Source organism: Lolium perenne, chromosome 2 (assembly GCF_019359855.2).
Source record: "Lolium perenne isolate Kyuss_39 chromosome 2, Kyuss_2.0, whole genome shotgun sequence".
Taxonomy (NCBI): Eukaryota; Viridiplantae; Streptophyta; class Magnoliopsida; order Poales; family Poaceae; genus Lolium; species Lolium perenne.
The window spans coordinates 150,632,557-150,649,653 of record NC_067245.2 but is presented as its reverse complement, the minus strand read 5'-3'; positions in this window follow the sequence as shown (position 1 = coordinate 150,649,653).

Here is a 17,097-nt window from a genome sequence, read left to right as displayed (position 1 = left end):
TTGTTTTTTTAAATTATGCCCATTTGAATCTTGGTCAAATCCTAGGTTTGACCATGATTTAAACAAGTTTAAAACATGAATATGAAAAAGTAAGCATGTATCCTTCGTAGTCACTCCAAAATGAAGCTCGATCTTGAGAGGGTTTTTGAAATTTCCATGTTTGAAACCAAAAAACCACATACTTATCTTCATGCTTGACTTCATAAGACAGAGTTAATTAGGGGTAGCTTGATACATGATTTTTCTGGTTTGAATATGTCTAGACCTTATTTATCAACTTAATTGAATGCTTACTATATGACATAAGAAGATCTTGGTTTTCATTTTTTATACCCATTTGAATCTTGGTCAAATCATAGGTTTGACCAAGATTTGAACAAGTTAAAAACATGAATATGAAAAAGTAAGCACGTACGTATGCTTCTTAGTCACTCCAAAATGAAGCTCTTGGGAGGGTTTTTGAAATTTCCATGCTTGAAACTAAAAACCACTTCTCTTCATGCATGCTTGACTTCATAAGACAGAGTTTAGGGTTAGGGGGTAGATACATGATTTCTCTCGTTTGAATATGTCTAGACCTTGTTTATCAACTTAATTGAATGCTTACTATATGACATAAGAAGACTATGTGCCTTGATTTTTTTTTAAAATTTTGCCCATTTGAATCTTGGCCAAATCCTAGGTTTGACCATGATTTAAACAAGTTTAAAACATGAATATGAAAAATTAAGCATGTATCCTTCGTAGTCACTCCAAAATGGAAGCTCTTGAGAGGGTTTTTGAAATTTCCATGTTTGAAACCAAAAAACTGCGTACTTCTCTTCATGCTTGACTTCATAAGACAAAGTTTAGGGTTAGGGGTAGATACATGATTTTTCTGGTTTGAATATGTCTAGACCTTATTTATCAACTTAATTGAATGCTTACTATATAACATAAGAAGACCTTGTTTTTTATTTTGTTTTTTAATTTTTATACGGATTTGAATCTTGGTCAAATCCTAGGTTTCACCAAGATTTGAATAAGTTTAAAACATGAATATGAAAAAGTAAGCATGCATGTATGCTTCATAATTAATCACTTCAAAATGAAGCTCTTGGGAGGGTTTTTGAAATTTCCATGTTTGAAACCAAAAAACCACATATCATCATGCTTGACTTCATGAGACGAGTTTAGGTTAGGGGGTAGATACATGATTTCTCTGGTTTGAATATGTCTAGACCTTGTTTATCAACTTAATTGAATGCTTACAATATAACATAAGAAGACTATGTGCCTTGGTTTTTCATTTTTTGTTTTTTTTTATATTATGCCCATTTGAATCTTTGTCAAATCCTAGGTTTGACCATGATTTAAACAATTTTAAAACATGAATATGAAAAAGTAAGCATGTATCCTTCGTAGTCACTCCAAAATGAAGCTCGATCTTGAGAGGGTTTTTGAAATTTCCATGTTTGAAACCAAAAACCACATACTTATCTTCATGCTTGACTTCATAAGACAGAGTTAATTAGGGGTTAGGGGTAGCTTGATACATGATTTTTCTGGTTTGAATATGTCTAGACCTTATTTATCAACTTAATTGAATGCTTACTATATGACATCAGAAGACCTTGGTTTTCATTTTTTATACCCATTTGAATCTTGGTCAAATCATAGGTTTGACCAAGATTTGAACAAGTTTAAAACATGAATATGAAAAAGTAAGCACGTACGTATGCTTCTTAGTCACTCCAAAATGAAGCTCTTGGGAGGGTTTTTGAAATTTCCATGCTTGAAACCAAAAACCACTTCTCTTCATGCATGCTTGACTTCATAAGACAGAGTTTAGGGTTAGGGGGTAGATACATAATTTCCTGGTTTGAATATGTGTAGACCTTGTTTATCAAATTAATTGAATGCTTACTATATAACATAAGAAGACCTTGTTTTTTTTTGAATTTTTATACCCATTTGAATCTTGGTCAAATCCTTGGTTCCACCAAGATTTGAATAAGTTAAAAACATGAATATGAAAAAGTAAGCATGTATGCTTCTTAGTCACTTCAAAATGAAGCTCTTGGGAGGGTTTTTGAATTTCCATGTTCGAAACCAAAAACCACATATCTTCATGCTTGACTTCATGAAACAGAGTTTAGGGTTAGGGGTAGATACATGCATGATTTTTCTTGTTTGAATATGTCTAGACCTTGTTTATCAACTTAATTGAATGCCTACTATATAACATAAGAAGACCTTTTTTGTTTTTTTTGAATTTTTATACCCATTTGAATCTTGGTCAAATCCTAGGTTTCACCAAGATTTGAATAAGTTTAAAACATGACTATGAAAAAGTAACCATGCATGTATGCTTCTTAATTAATCACTTCGAAATGAAGCTCTTGGGAGGGTTTTTGAAATTTCCATGTTTGAAACCAAAAACCACATATCTTCATGCATGCGCTTGACTTCATGAGACAGAGTTTAGGGTTAGGGGGTAGATACATGATTTCCCTCGTTTGAATATGTCTAGACCTTGTTTATCAACTTAATTGAATGATGCTTACTATATGACATAAGAATACTATGTGCCTTGATTTTTTTTTTTAATTTTGCCCATTTGAATCTTGGCCAAATCCTAGGTTTGACCATGATTTAAACAAGTTTAAAACATGAATATGAAAAATTAAGCATGTATCCTTCGTAGTCACTCCAAAATGGAAGCTCTTGAGAGCGTTTTTTAAATTTCCATGATTGAAACCAAAAACCACTTCTCTTCATGCATGCTTGACTTCATAAGACAGAGTTTAGGGTTAGGGGGTAGATACATGATTTTCCTGGTTTGAATATGTGTAGACCTTGTTTATCAAATTAATTGAATACTTACTATATAACATAAGAAGACCTTGTTTTTTTTGAATTTTTATACCCATTTGAATCTTGGTCAAATCCTTGGTTCCACCAAGATTTGAATAAGTTAAAAACATGAATATGAAAAAGTAAGCATGTATGCTTCTTAGTCACTTCAAAATGAAGCTCTTGGGAGGGTTTTTGAATTTCCATGTTCGAAACCAAAAACCACATATCTTCATGCTTGACTTCATGAAACATAGTTTAGGGTTAGGGGTAGATACATGCATGATTTTTCTGGTTTGAATATGTCTAGACCTTGTTTATCAACTTAATTGAAATTTCCATGTTTGAAACCAAAAAAACCACGTACTTCTCTTCATGCTTGACTTCATAAGACAGAGTTTGGGGATAGGGGTAGCTTGATACATGAATTTTCTGGTTTGAATATGTCTAGACCTTGTTTATCAACTTAATTGAATGCTTACTAGATGACATAAGATGACTATGTGCATTGGTTTTTCATTTTATTGTTTTTTTTTTGAATTTTTATGCCCATTTGAATCTTGGTCAAATCCTAGGTTTGACCATGATTTAAACAAGTTTAAAACATGAATATGAAAAATTAAGCATGTATCCTTCGTAGTCACTCCAAAATGAAGCTCGATCTTGAGAGGGTTTTTGAAATTTCCATGTTTGAAACCAAAAAATCACGTACTTCTCTTCATGCTAGACTTCATAAGACAAAGTTTGGGGTTAGGGGTAGCTTGATACATAAACTTTCTGGTTTGAATATGTCTAGACATTATTTATCAACTTAATTGATGAATGCTTACTAGATGACATAAGAGTTTTTGAAATTTCCATGCTTGAAAACCAAAAACCACTTCTCTTCATGCATGCTTGACTTCATAAGATAGAGTTTGGGTTAGGGGGTAGATACATGATTTTCCTGCTAGTTTGAATATGTCTAGACCTTGTTTATCAATTTAATTGAATGCTCACTATATGACATGAGCAGACCTTGGTTTTAATTTTTTATACACATTTGATTCTTCGTCAAATCCTAGGTTTGTTGACCAAGATTTGAACAAGTTTAAAACATTAATATGAAAAGGTAAGCATGTATGCTTCTTAATTAGTCACTCCAAAATGAAGCTCTTGGGAGGGTTTTTGAAATTTCCATGATTGAAACCAAAAACCACTTCTCTTCATGCTTGAATTCATAAGTCAGGGTTTAGGGATATATAGGGGGTAGATACATGATTTTTCTGGTTTGAATATGTCTAGAGCTTGTTTTTCAACTTGAATGCTTACTATATGACATACGAAGACTATTTGCTAACGGAGGGAGTAAGCACTCTAGCTATGAAAAGTACCAAACGATGCATACCAAAATGATTTTTTAGAGGAATACTAGTTAGGATTATATAATTTTATATTAGCAGGCCAAAATCGAACCCCGTAGTTGGATTTTCAGAAATTGATCCGTAGTACTGGGCAAAACCCTAGTTTAGCTTATTTAATAATAGATTCGTAGGTCGATTTTTTTACGTTATTATTATTATTACTAGGTAGCACATGTGTTTGCCCGTCCAGTGAAACTCTTTCATTTCATTTTTATTTTCCGCAAGGTCGGGAGTCGGAGGAAGAGGGATCACACGGGAGGAGACGAAGGGAGAGCAGTCACGGGGCCCCACTTATTTATGGTGTCTATCCTTTTTCTGGTGATGTTGACTGTTGTGCAGGGTTGTCAGTGCGCAGGGGGGTGCGAGCGAGCGAGAAAGGCCGAGAATGAGAGAGATGTTGTTTTTAGAGGGACAACCGAACGATCCTGAAGGACCCAGATTTCCAATACGCATCAGAGCGGAGGTTACAGCAGGACACAAAATAAACAGGAAATTACATCTAAATCCCTAAGATTTACATGGTAGACCCCATGCTGAAAGCAAGAAATGCGATCGGGTCCTTAATAGGCACCGTCCGAATTGATCCTCGTCGGAGCCGGGGACGAACCACTTGGCGCGACCAAATCGCCATGTCTACAGAGCCTGCACACCATGGCCTACGAGCTGAGCTAGAAACGACCTGCCAAAACCGGCAGCCAACGGAGGTGGATAATTGGAGAGAGAGAGAGAGAGAGAGAGTGTTGATGCCTCTCTCTTGACAAAGAAGATGGCCGGGAGTTTGCCTACCTAGCGTACGTGACTTGTGCTCACTGAAGTGTGGGACCTCACGCATGGGAACCACACGTAAGTGACAGACTTGTTGCTCTAATAACTCGGGTGATCATTATACTGTATTAGTACATAGTTTCCTATGGATCCTTCTTAGTCACTCCAAAATGAAGCTCTTTGGGAGGGTTTTTGAAATTTCCATGTTTGAAACCAAAAATAAGAAGACTATGTGCCTTGATTTTTCATTTTTTAAAATTTTGCCCATTTGAATCTTGGTTAAATCCTAGGTTTGACCATGATTTAAACAAGTTTAAAACATGAATATGAAAAATTAAGCATCTATCCTTCTTAGTCACTCCAATATGTAGCTCTTGGGAGGGTTTTTGAAATTTCCATGCTTGAAACCAAAAACCACTTCTCTTCATGCATGCTTGACTTCTTCATAAGACAGAGTTTAGGGTTAGGGGGTAGATACATGATTTTCCTGGTTTGAATATGTGTAGACCTTGTTTATCAAATTAATTGAATGCTTACTATATAACATATAAGAAGACCTTGGTTTTCATTTTTTATACCCATTTGAATCTTGGTCAAATCATAGGTTTGACCAAGATTTGAACAAGTTAAAAACATGAATATGAAAAAGTAAGCACGTACGTATGCTTCTTAGTCACTCCAAAATGAAGCTCTTGGGAGGGTTTTTGAAATTTCCATGCTTGAAACCAAAAACCACTTCTCTTCATGCATGCTTGACTTCATAAGACAGAGTTTAGGGTTAGGGGTAGATACATGATTTCTCTCGTTTGAATATGTCTAGACCTTGTTTATCAACTTAATTGAATGCTTACTATATGACATAAGAAGACTATGTGCCTTGATTTTTTTTTTAAATTTTGCCCATTTGAATCTTGGCCAAATCCTAGGTTTGACCATGATTTAAACAAGTTTAAAACATGAATATGAAAAATTAAGCATGTATCCTTCGTAGTCACTCCAAAATGGAAGCTCTTGAGAGGGTTTTTGAAATTTCCATGTTTGAAACCAAAAAACCGCGTACTTCTCTTCATGCTTGACTTCATAAGACAAAGTTTAGGGTTAGGGGTAGATACATGATTTTTCTGGTTTGAATATGTCTAGACCTTATTTATCAACTTAATTGAATGCTTACGATATAACATAAGAAGACCTTGTTTTTTTATTTTGTTTTTTAATTTTTATACGGATTTGAATCTTGGTCAAATCCTAGGTTTCACCAAGATTTGAATAAGTTTAAAACATGAATATGAAAAAGTAAGCATGCATGTATGCTTCATAATTAATCACTTCAAAATGAAGCTCTTGGGAGGGTTTTTGAAATTTCCATGTTTGAAACCAAAAAACCACATATCATCATGCTTGACTTCAAGAGACAGAGTTTAGGTTAGGGGGTAGATACATGATTTCTCTGGTTTGAATATGTCTAGACCTTGTTTATCAACTTAATTGAATGCTTACAATATAACATAAGAAGACTATGTGCCTTGGTTTTTCATTTTTTGTTTTTTTCTATATTATGCCCATTTGAATCTTTGTCAAATCCTAGGTTTGACCATGATTTAAACAAGTTTAAAAGATGAATATGAAAAAGTAAGCATGTATCCTTCGTAGTCACTCCAAAATGAAGCTCGATCTTGAGAGGGTTTTTGAAATTTCCATGTTTGAAACCAAAAAACCACATACTTATCTTCATGCTTGACTTCATAAGACAGAGTTAATTAGGGGTTAGGGGTAGCTTGATACATGATTTTTCTGGTTTGAATATGTCTAGACCTTATTTATCAACTTAATTGAATGCTTACTATATGACATAAGAAGACCTTGGTTTTCATTTTTTATACCCATTTGAATCTTGGTCAAATCATAGGTTTGACCAAGATTTGAACAAGTTTAAAACATGAATATGAAAAAGTAAGCACGTACGTATGCTTCTTAGTCACTCCAAAATGAAGCTCTTGGGAGGGTTTTTGAAATTTCCATGCTTGAAACCAAAAACCACTTCTCTTCATGCATGCTTGACTTCATAAGACAGAGTTTAGGGTTAGGGGGTAGATACATAATTTCCTGGTTTGAATATGTGTAGACCTTGTTTATCAAATTAATTGAATGCTTACTATATAACATAAGAAGACCTTGTTTTTTTTTGAATTTTTATACCCATTTGAATCTTGGTCAAATCCTTGGATCCACCAAGATTTGAATAAGTTAAAAACATGAATATGAAAAAGTAAGCATGTATGCTTCTTAGTCACTTCAAAATGAAGCTCTTGGGAGGGTTTTTGAATTTCCATGTTCGAAACCAAAAACCACATATCTTCATGCTTGACTTCATGAAACAGAGTTTAGGGTTAGGGGTAGATACATGCATGATTTTTCTTGTTTGAATATGTCTAGACCTTGTTTATCAACTTAATTGAATGCCTACTATATAACATAAGAAGACCTTTTTTGTTTTTTTTTGAATTTTTATACCCATTTGAATCTTCGTCAAATCCTAGGTTTCACCAAGATTTGAATAAGTTCAAAACATGACTATATGAAAAAGTAACCATGCATGTATGCTTCTTAATTAATCACTTCGAAATGAAGCTCTTGGGAGGGTTTCTGAAATTTCCATGTTTGAAACCAAAAACCACATATCTTCATGCATGCGCTTGACTTCATGAGACAGAGTTTAGGGTTAGGGGGTAGATACATGATTTCTCTCGTTTGAATATGTCTAGACCTTGTTTATCAACTTAATTGAATGATGCTTACTATATGACATAAGAAGACTATGTGCCTTGATTTTTTTTTAAATTTTGCCCATTTGAATCTTGGCCAAATCCTAGGTTTGACCATGATTTAAACAAGTTTAAAACATGAATATGAAAAATTAAGCATGTATCCTTCGTAGTCACTCCAAAATGGAAGCTCTTGAGAGCGTTTTTTAAATTTCCATGATTGAAACCAAAAACCACTTCTCTTCATGCATGCTTGACTTCATAAGACAGAGTTTAGGGTTAGGGGTAGATACATGATTTTCCTGGTTTGAATATGTGTAGACCTTGTTTATCAAATTAATTGAATGCTTACTATATAACATAAGAAGACCTTGTTTTTTTTGAATTTTTATACCCATTTGAATCTTGGTCAAATCCTTGGTTCCACCAAGATTTGAATAAGTTAAAAACATGAATATGAAAAAGTAAGCATGTATGCTTCTTAGTCACTTCAAAATGAAGCTCTTGGGAGGGTTTTTGAATTTCCATGTTCGAAACCAAAAACCACATATCTTCATGCTTGACTTCATGAAACATAGTTTAGGGTTAGGGGTAGATACATGCATGATTTTTCTGGTTTGAATATGTCTAGACCTTGTTTATCAACTTAATTGAAATTTCCATGTTTGAAACCAAAAAAACCACGTACTTCTCTTCATGCTTGACTTCATAAGACAGAGTTTGGGGATAGGGGTAGCTTGATACATGAATTTTCTGGTTTGAATATGTCTAGACCTTGTTTATCAACTTAATTGAATGCTTACTAGATGACATAAGATGACTATGTGCATTGGTTTTTCATTTTATTGTTTTTTTTGAATTTTTATGCCAATTTGAATCTTGGTCAAATCCTAGGTTTGACCATGATTTAAACAAGTTTAAAACATGAATATGAAAAATTAAGCATGTATCCTTCGTAGTCACTCCAAAATGGAAGCTCTTGAGAGCGTTTTTTAAATTTCCATGATTGAAACCAAAAACCACTTCTCTTCATGCATGCTTGACTTCATAAGACAGAGTTTAGGGTTAGGGGGTAGATACATGATTTTCCTGGTTTGAATATGTGTAGACCTTGTTTATCAAATTAATTGAATGCTTACTATATAACATAAGAAGACCTTGTTTTTTTTTGAATTTTTATACCCATTTGAATCTTGGTCAAATCCTTGGTTTCACCAAGATTTGAATAAGTTAAAAACATGAATATGAAAAAGTAAGCATGTATGCTTCTTAGTCACTTCAAAATGAAGCTTTTGGGAGGGTTTTTGAATTTCCATGTTCGAAACCAAAAACCACATATCTTCATGCTTGACTTCATGAAACATAGTTTAGGGTTAGGGGTAGATACATGCATGATTTTTCTGGTTTGAATATGTCTAGACCTTGTTTATCAACTTAATTGAAATTTCCATGTTTGAAACAAAAAAAACCACGTACTTCTCTTCATGCTTGACTTCATAAGACAGAGTTTGGGGATAGGGGTAGCTTGATACATGAATTTTCTGGTTTGAATATGTCTAGACCTTGTTTATCAACTTAATTGAATGCTTACTAGATGACATAAGATGACTATGTGCATTGGTTTTTCATTTTATTGTTTTTTTTGAATTTTTATGCCCATTTGAATCTTGGTCAAATCCTAGGTTTGACCATGATTTAAACAAGTTTAAAACATGAATATGAAAAATTAAGCATGTATCCTTCGTAGTCACTCCAAAATGAAGCTCGATCTTGAGAGGGTTTTTGAAATTTCCATGTTTGAAACCAAAAAACCACGTACTTCTCTTCATGCTAGACTTCATAAGACAAAGTTTGGGGTTAGGGGTAGCTTGATACATAAACTTTCCGGTTTGAATATGTCTAGACATTATTTATCAACTTAATTGATGAATGCTTACTAGATGACATAAGAGTTTTTGAAATTTCCATGCTTGAAAACCAAAAACCACTTCTCTTCGTGCATGCTTGACTTCATAAGATAGAGTTTGGGTTAGGGGGTAGATACATGATTTTCCTGCTAGTTTGAATATGTCTAGACCTTGTTTATCAATTTAATTGAATGCTCACTATATGACATGAGCAGACCTTGGTTTTAATTTTTTTATACACATTTGATTCTTCGTCAAATCCTAGGTTTGTTGACCAAGATTTGAACAAGTTTAAAACATTAATATGAAAAGGTAAGCATGTATGCTTCTTAATTAGTCACTCCAAAATGAAGCTCTTGGGAGGGTTTTTGAAATTTCCATGATTGAAACCAAAAACCACTTCTCTTCATGCTTGAATTCATAAGTCAGGGTTTAGGGATATATAGGGGGTAGATACATGATTTTTCTGGTTTGAATATGTCTAGAGCTTGTTTTTCAACTTGAATGCTTACTATATGACATACGAAGACTATTTGCTAACGGAGGGAGTAAGCACTCTAGCTATGAAAAGTACCAAACGATGCATACCAAAATGATTTTTTAGAGGAATACTAGTTCGGATTATATAATTTTATATTAGCAGGCCAAAATCGAACCCCGTAGTTGGATTTTCAGAAATTGATCCGTAGTACTGGGCAAAACCCTAGTTTAGCTTATTTAATAATAGATTCGTAGGTCGATTTTTTTACGTTATTATTACTAGCACAAAGCCCGTGCGTTGCTACGGTGTCACATTAAATCAAAGGTTATTCTTTCATATGTTTATATTCGTGTGCCGATACCTCTCAATTTGCATGCAAGGCCATCCTCCTCTCTCTCGCGATATTCTTCGTCCCACCGCCACCCTATCGCTCCATGGCGCCAGCTTGAGCTGCGCGATACCGCCCGGTTCCTCCCGATATGCCGCATGTCTCATGATTCCTCTTGTTTCTCTCTTCCTTAGCTCCAACGTCCCGATCGTCACTCGCCATGCCACCACCATCTCCTCAACTATCAGCTGTCAGCCTTCTCATGCTTTGTTGCTAATATTATCCGTTGCTTTTTTATTTCCATTAAAAAATCCATCCTTGTTTTCTTTTGTTTTTAACAAAAATAATCTTTTTTGTCAAACCAAATGGCCTTCAACAGGACCCATCCGAGAGTTAAAAACCTATACGCCGTGCCGTGCCCCGCCACGAGCGCTTGGGCCAGGCCCAGTTAGCGCTTTATTATTTTCGTGCGTACATTTTTCTTCTCCGGTGTGGTCCGATTTTGTAAAGTTTGGTCGGGTTTCTGTTTCATTCATTTCTTCCGGCTTTTTCGTTTTTATTTTGTTTAAAATATTTAGATTTTTTTAGAGTACATATTTTTCGAAAAATCACCGTGCGTTGCATCAGAAAAAACAAAGGCACACACACTCTGGCGAATCACCCGTGATGACACTTCTCCTCTTTGCCACCCTAGATGAAGATGGTCACATTTCTACTATTCATGACAAACATGATTAATCCTAAGAATATAATCTTGCGAGGCTCTCGCTCGCTTGTTTTGAACATTTGCGGCATCCTTGTGTGGTCTACACTTGGTGTTCCCGAACAAATGTCGCTTATTAAATAAAAGGAGATGGATCGAGAGTTAAAGAATTAGCGTTTTTTAAAATCCTTTTACTACTCAATCAAATTTTGGCCTAAAGTTGATTGACGTGCCTAATTGAATTCCAGTGTGGTGCCATGGATTTTCTAGATAATATATTTTGACCCTTCAGCAACAGCTATATAGAAAGTCCCGACATAATGTCGTCCAGATCTATGCGTTTTGACCTTTTTTTGAATCGTTGTCTTTTTGTCAACTTGTGGCCCACAAAACTAAAATATATTTGAAGTAATATTTATTCATAACATTTCCAACTACTTTGATATTGTACACTGAAAAGGAACATAATAATATACTAAGTACCAAAAATGAGCAATGAAGAAATAAAGAATATGTATTTTTTTTACCGAGTAAAATAGTCACACTCTGTCGAAAATAGTATAACTCATAATCCCCTCCCTTGTCTTCTCATAATCCCCTCTCCCCCCCTTCTCTATACTTCAATTCTCCACGGCCGCTGTGTCCTCCGCTTTTGTGGCAAGACAATGAATCTATTCTGCTAGCTGATTGCAAGTATACGTACATGTACAACCCGGCTATTTCTTTCTACATCCGCACGCACGCATGTTTCGCCGATGGCTGCCGCCTCTGTTGCATGCACACAGCCAGCTCACTCATCCCGGTTGCTTGCCGCGAATTTTGTTTTAAGCCTGGATTTGCTGAAGTTGTTTTTGGTCCTAACCATAAACACGGTGCCCGTCTCTATTCCCCATGTTGCAGTGTTCTTCTTCTTCGTCAGCCCACCTCAGATCCCTCACGCTCGGCAAGGAGCGGGTGGCCGAGGTCGAGAGCGGGCACCCATCTTGCTTGCAGCCCCATGGTCGTGTGTTCGTGTATAGTACGTCTCGGAGCAGAGTTCGTTTAGAAATTTGCCTCTCGTATACTGCTGATTTTGCAACGCCAAAAGGCCTCGTCTCTCGTCTACCCATCCCTATTGTGAGATTAAGCCATGTATGTATCAATTTAATTTAAAATATGCAAATTATTGATTAGATGGAATTTACATTCAGAATCAAAAGAAAACACGGTACAACGTTTTCAAGATTCAGAATCACAGACATAGGAGTAGTGTTCAGTGGCGTTGGGGAGGGAGTCCTGGACGGCCTTCCCTCGACTGGTGTCGATGCCGCTGCTGCGGCCACCCGCTCATCTCCTCCCTGGCATTGGCATCTCTTCCTTTCCCCTGCACCCCCAACACTGCTGCTCCTCCTCCCTTATACCCTTCCTCCGTCCGCGAGCCCGAGGGAGTCTTGGAAGGCGGTGAGACGCGCGCAGGTCTTGGATTCCCGAGCCCGAAGGCCTATTCCTTGGCGGCCTCCTCAAAGCGCGCGGTGGCAAAATACGCTCAGAGCGTTGGCTCTAGGCGCGCGGCGGCGAGCTCACAGCGTTGGCCCTCCTCAAGGCGCGCGTGCATCAGCGGCGGCGGCGGAGACGTGGAGGGCCAGTGGGCCATCCTCGCTCGGACCCACCAATATTCTTAGTTTTGGCAAGTTCCGTTTCTTCCCCAAATCCCTTGCCAAATCTCTCAGCCTCCTCCCAAAATCTCAAATTTGGACACAAATTTCTGTATGAAATCAAGAGATACTGCAATGTGGAAGCACAAATTCAGTACCAATCCCATTCTGTCGGATGGATTTTGAGCACGAGCTCATCAGTTTGGGATAGCACAATGCTCGGCAACCTCTAACTCTAAGGCGAGTTCGTATTGTTTATTGTTGTCCTTCGAGCGGCACCTCCTATTTCAATCTCAGAGCCGTCGGTCTCCGCTGCCTCCGCGGCTCCCTCCATGCCGGACGTGAAGGGCGAGGCGAGATGCTGCCGGTGCGGAGCCGCGCCATGTTTAGGAAGAGCTGCAGTCTGCTCGGTGAGAGGCAGTGCGAGTAGGATCCGGAATTTGGCGGCGTTGGGGGCTGATGATGGGCGCGGCCCCTCCGGCCAATCAATTGGTTTGTACATGCATCACCGATGCTTATCAGACCAAGCTCTTGGAGGCGAGGGATTACCAGGATGGGGACGCATGCCGTGGTTGATTTGGATGGTAGAGAGCGGCAGCTTTCAAGGTCACTGCGGACGGTACCGATTTGAACCTGCGTGAACCACACGGACAAGATGGGAAAAAAATCGAAACGTTTTTTCCACTAACCGGTGGCAATGGTGGGTAATTTGTATCAACTTTGAGGGCAGTTTTAAGTTGGACGACGACCGAGGGAGAAACCCTTTTGCTTTTATTATTAGGTATAGATTATTACTAGGCAGCACATGTGTTTGCCCGTCCAGTGAAACTCTTTCATTTCATTTTTCTTTTCCGCAAGATCGGGAGTCGGAGGAAGAGGGATCACACGGGAGGAGACGAAGGGAGAGCAGTCACGGGGCCCCACTTATTTATGGTGTCTATCCTTTTTCTGGTGATGTTGACTGTTGTGCAGGGTTGTCAGTGCGCAGGGGGTGCGAGCGAGCGAGAAAAGGCCGAGAATGAGAGAGATGCTTTTTTTTAGAGGGACAACCGAACGATCCTGAAGGACCCAGATTTCCAATACGCATCAGAGCGGAGTTTACAGCAGGACACAAAATAAACAGGAAATTACGTCTAAATCCCTTAGATTTACATGGTAGACCCCATGCTGAAAGCAAGAAATGCGATCGGGTCCTTAATAGGCACCGTCCGGATTGATCCTCGTCGGAGCCGGAGACGAACCACTTGGCGCGACCAAATCGCCATGGCTACAGAGCCTGCACACCATGGCCTACGAGCTGAGCTAGAAACGACCTGCCAAAACCGGCAGCCAACGGAGGTGGATAATTGGAGAGAGAGAGAGAGAGAGAGAGAGAGAGAGAGAGTGTTGATGCCTCTCTCTTGACAAAGAAGATGGCCGGGAGTTTGCCTACCTAGCGTACGTGACTTGTGCTCACTGAAGTGTGGGACCTCACGCATGGGAACCACACGTAAGTGACAGACTTGTTGCTCTAATAACTCGGGTGATCATTATACTGTATTAGTACATAGTTTCCTATCGATCCTTCTTAGTCACTCCAAAATGAAGCTCTTTGGGAGGGTTTTAGAAATTTCCATGTTTGAAACCAAAAATAAGAAGACTATGTGCCTTGATTTTTCATTTTTTAAAATTTTACCCATTTGAATCTTGGTTAAATCCTAGGTTTGACCATGATTTAAACAAGTTTAAAACATGAATATGAAAAATTAAGCATCTATCCTTCTTAGTCACTCCAATATGTAGCTCTTGGGAGGGTTTTTGAAATTTCCATGCTTGAAACCAAAAACCACTTCTCTTCATGCATGCTTGACTTCTTCATAAGACAGAGTTTAGGGTTAGGGGGTAGATACATGATTTTCCTGGTTTGAATATGTGTAGACCTTGTTTATCAAATTAATTGAATGCTTACTAAATAACATATAAGAAGACCTTGTTTTTTTTTGAACTTTTATACCCATTTGAATCTTGGTCAAATCCTTGGTTCCACCAAGATTTGAATAAGTTAAAAACATGAATATGAAAAAATTAAGCATGTATGCTTCTTAGTCACTTCAAAATGAAGCTCTTGGGAGGGTTTTTGAATTTCCATGTTCGAAACTAAAAACCACATATCTTCATGCTTGACTTCATGAAACATAGTTTAGGGTTAGGGGTAGATACATGCATGATTTTTCTTCTTTGAATATGTCTAGACCTTGTTTATCAACTTAATTGAATGCCTACTATATAACATAAGAAGACCTTGTTTTTTATTTTATTTTTAAATTTTTATACGGATTTGAATCTTGGTCAAATCCTAGGTTTCACCAAGATTTGAATAAGTTTAAAACATGAATATGAAAAAGTAAGCATGCATGTATGCTTCTTAATTAATCTCCTCGAAATGAAGCTCTTGGGAGGGTTTTTGAAATTTCCATGTTTGAAACCAAAAACCACATATCTTCATGCATGCGCTTGACTTCATGAGACAGAGTTTAGTGTTAGGGGGTAGATACATGATTTCTCTCGTTTGAATATGTCTAGACCTTGTTTATCAACTTAATTGAATGCTTACTATATGACATAAGAAGACTATGTGCCTTGATTTTTCATTTTTTTAAAATTTTGCCCATTTGAATCTTGGCCAAATCCTAGGTTTGACCATGATTTAAACAAGTTTAAAACATGAATATGAAAAATTAAGTATGTATCCTTCGTAGTCACTCCAAAATGAAGCTCTTGAGAGGGGTTTTGAAATTTCCATGTTTGAAACCAAAAAACCGCGTACTTCTCTTCATGCTTGACTTCATATATAATTAAGACAGAGTTTGGGGATAGGGGTAGCTTGATACATGAATTTTCTTGTTTGAATATGTCTAGACCTTGTTTATCAACTTAGTTGAATGCTTACTAGATGACATAAGATGACTATGTGCATTGGTTTTTCATTTTTTTGAATTTTTATGCCCATTTGAATCTTGGTCAAATCCTAGGTTTGACCATGATTTAATCAAGTTTAAAACATGAATATGAAAAATTAAGCATCTATCCTTCTTAGTCACTCCAATATGTAGCTCTTGGGAGGGTTTTTGAAATTTCCATGCTTGAAAACCAAAAACCACTTTTCTTCATGCATGCTTGACTTCATAAGACATAGTTTAGGGTTAGGGGGTAGATACATGATTTTCCTACTAGTTTGAATATGTCTAGACCTTGTTTATCAATTTTATTGAATGATTACTATATGACATGAGCAGACCTTGGTTTTAATTTTTTTATACCCATTTGAATCTTCGTCAATTCGTAGCTAGGTTTGTTGACCAAGATTTGAACAAGTTTAAAACATGAATATGAAAAAGTAAGCATGTATGCGTCTTAACTAGTCACTCCAAAATGAAGCTCTTGGGAGGGTTTTTGAAATTTCCATGTTTGAAACCAAAACCACTTCTTCTCTTCATGCTTGACTTCATAAGTCAGGGTTTAGGGATATATAGGGGTAGATACATGATTTTTCTGGTTTGATATGTCTAGACCTTGTTTATCAACTTAATTGAATGCTTACTATATGACATAAGAAGACTACGTGACTTGTGCTCACTGAAGTGTGGGACCTCACGCATGGGAACCACACGTAAGTGACAGACTTGTTGCTCTAATAACTCGGGTGATCATTATACTGTATTAGTACATAGTTTCCTATGGATCCTTCTTAGTCACTCCAAAATGAAGCTCTTTGAGAGGGTTTTTGAAATTTCCATGTTTGAAACCCAAAACAACTTCTCTTCATGCTTGACTTCATAAGACAGAGTTTAGGGTTAGGGGTAGATACATGATTTGTCTGGTTTGAATACGTCTAGACCTTGTTTATCAACTTTAATGCTTACTATATGACATAAGAAGACTATGTGCTTTGGTTTTTCATTTTTATGATTTTTTTTATTTTTGATGCCCATTTGAATCTTGGTCAGATCCTAGGTTTTACCAAGATTTAAACAAGTTTAAACATGAAAATGAAAAGGGAAGCATTTATCCTTCTTAGTCACTCTAAATGAAGTTTTTGGGAGGTTTTTGAATTTTCCATGTTTGAAACCCAAAACCACTTCTCTTCATGCTTGACTTCATAAGACATAGTTTAGGGTTAGGGGTACATACATGATTTGTATGTTTTGAATATGTCTAGACCTTGTTTATCAACTTGAATGCTTACTATATGACATAAGAAAACTACGTATGTGCTTTGGTTTTTCATTTTTCTGTTTTT